Source organism: Chrysochloris asiatica, unplaced genomic scaffold (assembly GCF_000296735.1).
Source record: "Chrysochloris asiatica unplaced genomic scaffold, ChrAsi1.0 scaffold00133, whole genome shotgun sequence".
NCBI classification, from domain to species: Eukaryota; Metazoa; Chordata; class Mammalia; order Afrosoricida; family Chrysochloridae; genus Chrysochloris; species Chrysochloris asiatica.
Genome location: NW_006408651.1, coordinates 5,329,094 through 5,334,075, shown reverse-complemented (window position 1 = coordinate 5,334,075; position 4,982 = coordinate 5,329,094).

The window sequence follows — 4,982 nt, the reverse complement described above, 5'->3', positions numbered from 1 at the left end:
CCTGTGCTGGGTTGCTATGAGTTGGAACTGACTCCACAATACACTACTACCACTAATTATAACAACGTGTATACCTAGGAGTGGGATTGCTGGATCACTGCTGTTGTTTAGAGGACAGTTCTAATTCTAGTGTTTTTTTTAAAGCAAACAGAATTGTTTTCTATAGTGATTGTATCACTCTACAGCCCCACCACTGATTTTCCCATATATTACTATCTTTTTTTTTTCCCCCTATCATACGGTTTTAGTCAGGGTAAGATAATATCCCATTGTAGTTCTGATTTGTATCTTTTAAATGAGTAATGATTATGAATACATTTGCTGGCTGCTTGATACTCTCTTCAATGAAAGTTCTGTTCATGTCCTTTGTCTATTTTGTGATTGGATTGTTTGTCTTTCTGTTGTTGAGTTGCTGCAGTTTTCTATAGATTTTAAAGGTTAGACCCTTATCAGATAAATTGTTTTTGACGATTCTTTCCTAGTCTGCAGTTTGCCTATTTAATCTTTTAATAAAGTATCTTAATGAGCATGTTTTTAATTTTTAAGAGGTCAGATTAATCTGTTTTATTTCTTCTATTTCTGCATTTGTGATGCGTGTTATCCTATTTTTACAAAAGATTAGACATTATAGTTGTCTTCCAGGAGTTTTGCGATTTTAGATTTAACATGTAGGTCTTTGATTTAATTTTTGTGCATAGGTACATTTCATTTTTCTGCAGCTAGATATCTAGTTTTCCCAGGCACATTTATTAATTACCTGATCTAATGAACTTTGATGCCTTGTAGAAAATCAGTTGTCCAAAGATGGCTGGGCTCAACTCCACTTGTCTCTGTGTCTATTGCTGAACCAATCCCAGGCTGTTTTGATTACATTGCTGTATAGTACGTCAGAGCTTCTGTTTGATTCTTTTTATTCTATATCAGTTTGGTTATTCTGGCTTCTTTCCTTTCCATATGAAGCTGGCCAATAGTTTTTCCACTTCAGTATAAGAAAGTTGTTGAGATTTGTATTCAAATTACATTCAATCTGTAGATTATTTTATATAGGATTGATATTTTTACTCTATTAAATCTTTGAATTCATTAGAATGGGATGTGTTTCTATTTTTGTAGGTCTCTTTTAGACTCTTGTAGTAGCACTTTATAATTTTCATTGTATACATTTTTATGTCCCTGGTTACATGAATTCCTATGTATTTTATTGCTTTTGGAGCTGTTGTATATGGTATTGTACTTGGTTTAGTTTTTTCTGAGCAGTCTTTGTTAGTGTTGTTCTTGATAAGTGCTGTCGAGTTGATTTTGACTAATAGCAACCCTGTATAGGGTTTCCAAAGAGCAGCTGGTGAGCTTGAACCGCTGACCTTACAGTTCAAACAGCTTTGCAGTCTGGTGCATTAACCCACAGTGCCACACCAGGACTCCATTGTTAGTGTAGAGGAGTCCAAGTGATTTTTGTGTGTTGGTCTTGTACAGTACAATGTTGTTAAATTCTAATTTTCAGCATTTTTCTTGTGGAATCCATCTGCAAATAGAGATAGTTTTACTTAATGTTTTCTGATTTGGATACCTTTTATTTTTCTTTCTTTTCTTATTGCTCTGGCTAGACCTGGCTGTATAATGTTGTTGTTAATTGAGTTGGTTCATAACGACCCTGTATAGGGTTTCCAAGGAACAGCTGCAGTGTTTGAACCACTAGGACTTCATGTATAATGTTGAATATTGTTAATTGCTGTCAAGTTGGTTCTGACTCATAATCACCCTGCATAGAGTTTCCAAGGAGCAGCTGGTGTGTTTGAACCACCAACCTTATAGTTAGCATCTAGTGCTTATCCTACAGAGCCACACCAGGACACCTTGGATAAGAGTGGTAATAACAGGAATTCTTGTCTTGTTTCTGTTCTCAAAGAGAATACTCTCAGTCTTTCTTCACTGAGTATAATGTTGGCAGTTGGTTTGGCATTGTTGTTGGTAAGTGCTGTCGGGTTGGTTCCGACCCACAGAGACCCTGTATAGGTTTCCAGGGAGCAGCTGGTCAGCTTGAACCGCTGACCTTGTGGTTCAAACCAACATTGCAGTCCAACATATTAGCCCACAGTGCCACACTAGGACTTATATACCCTTAATTATGTTGAGAAATGTTCCTTCTTTTCCTATTTTGTGGAGAGTTTTTATCAGGTAAGGGTGTTGAATTTTATCAAATGCCTTTTCTAAGTCAGTTGGTATGATCATATGGTTCTTTCCCTTTGTTTTATTTATGTGTTGGATGACATTGAATGATTTTCTAATGCTGAATCACCCTTGTAATCCTGGTATGATCCCACTTGATCATCGTGTATAATGTTTTTGATACATTGCTGAAGTCTCCTGGCTAGAAATTTGGCTGAAAGTGTTTGCATCTACGTTCCTAAGGGATATTAGTCTTAATATTCTTTGTTATGTCTTTTCCTGGTTTAGATATCAGGGTCATGCTGGGTTCATAGGTGTTCTTTCCTTTTCTATGTTTTTTGAAGAAACCGAGCAGGGTTGTTGTCAATTCTTCTATGAATGTTTAGAAGAATTCTCCAGTGTGCCATATTTTTATACAAGTAACATAAAGCCACCTTCTCTGTTTGTTTGCCAACCATGCCCTCTCCCTGTGAGGTATTTTCATAAGTGCTATACTAATATATTTTTACATGTTGCTGTAATAATTAGCATATTGCACTTAGAAAAATACTTGAGGGAGAGGCAAGGGAGAAGTTGGCAAAGAAACAAAAAATCTTGTTATTTGCATAAAAATATGGTAGCCATCTGTTGCTGTGTTTTAAAATTTTGTTGATGACATCGTCTATCTCTTCTTTTGTAATGGAACTCTTTAAATTTTCTATATGTTTGTATTAGTTTGGGTAGGTAGAGTGTTTCTAGGAATTTGCCCATTTCATCTAGGTTTTAAAATTTTGTCGGAGTACAATTTTTTCTTGTAATAAGCTATGATCTTTCTTCTTTATCTCTGTTGGATTGGTTGTAATGCCACCAATTTCATTTAATTTGGTTGTCTTTTCTTCTTTTGTCAATATAACCAGGGATTTGTCTATTTTGTTGACCCTTTTTCAGGAGTATCAGGAGTGGAACTGCAGGTACATTACTACAGCAACTTTTGGGGACTCAGGACTGGGCTTCTGTTCCCAGCAGGACTGCTTGCGCTCACCACTCCATGGCTTTCTTGGGAGTCAGCACCAAGTAAGTAATCTCTTGAATTTTGAACTCCGACTATTTGTGTAAAACTTATCGATGTTATTGAGGGATTCAATTTCCTTTTTTCCTTGTCTGTTTCATTTTGTACAAATTTGCTTTATGTTCCTCTGTCAGAACTCTTCAGATATCTTAGAATGCTCTCGGTTTGTTTTCCAGCAATTGTTATATCCAGGTATAGGCAAGACTGCCTTTGATCTAGGATGCAGTTCTTACATTTTTTGAAGATTGTATTTTAGCACTTTTAGTAGTGCTTGCTTGGTTTCATCTTCAGATTTATATATTTCAAGAGAAATTGCATGTGCTAAATTCTGGTAGGGGCTGTCTCTGTGCTGAGAACCAATTTCTGGTCTGTTAACTTTTTCTTTTTTAAGATGTTTATCTGTGCTTTATTGACTATGCAAAGGCTTTCTTTTCTTTTCTTTTCTTTTTTTATAATTAAATGTTTTTATTTGGATTGAGTGAAAGTTTACAGGGCACATCATCAGCTTCACATTCAACCATTCATATAGCTTGTTTCATTACATTGATTATTATCCCCTCCTATATCATCAGTTAACAGTGTTTCTCTCTATCCTCTTTAGCTTTTTTGGATGGGGGGGGACTTGCCTTTTTGGAATTTACAGTCTCGGCTTTTAGGGAAGGTTTTTACATTTGTCTGTGGATATCCAGGGCTCATGTATGCGATTACTAACAAGCATTACTGAATAATCAGATGAGGGACAGTTTGCTATGTCTACTAGGTAGCTATGGTCTGTTAACTTTTTCAATTGTTTTTCTATTTTCAGTTTCATTGATTTCTGCTTTGATCTTTAGTATTTATTTTAATCTGATAATTTTTGGCTTCTTTTGTCCTTCTTTTTGTGTTTACTTAAGTTGTCAGTTTAAGTTAATGATTTTGGATCTTTTTTAATGTAAGCATTTATTTTCCTCTGAGCACTGCTTTTGCTGTGCTCCAAAGATTTTAACATGTTGTATTTTTGTTTTCGTAGGATTCTAGGAATTTAAAAAGATGTATATCACTTTTGATTATTTTCTATCACCCAATAGCTTTTCAGTAGTTTGATTTTATTATATAGGTATTTATTCTTTCTTTACCCTGTTGCTGATTTCTAGCTTTATACTGTTATAGTCAGAGAAGAAGCTTTGTATGATTTCAGCCTTTAAAAATTTGGTCAAATTGTTTTTCGTTGTAGCATATGGTCTATTCTGGAAATTAATCCATGGGCACTGGAAAAGGTGTGTGTTGTTTTGATGTTGGATGGAGTGTTCTACATATCCGTGAGATCCAGGTGGCTTCTTGTTTTATATAAGTTCTCAATGTTCTTATTGGTCTTCTTTTTAGATGTTCTGTCTATCATTGAAAGTGCTGTTTTGAAGACCCCTACTGTTACTGTGGGATTATCTATTTCTCCTTTCATAATTGTCAGTATTTGTTTCACGTATTTTGGTGCATGGCTGTTAGATGCATATATAGAATTGTTGTATTTTCTTGCTGGGTCTGCCCTTTATATAAAACACATATATATGTAAACATAACAATTCTTTATCTCTTGTAATAAATTTTTATTTAAAATCTATTTTTATGATATCAATATGGTTACACCTACTTTTTTTTTTTTTTTGCTTACTGTTTTTTCATGGATTATTTTATTCTACCATTTTATTTTCAGTCTGTTTCTGTCCTTATGTCTAAGATAAATTTCTTGTAGACAACAATAGGATGGATCATGTGTGTTTGTGTGTTTAAT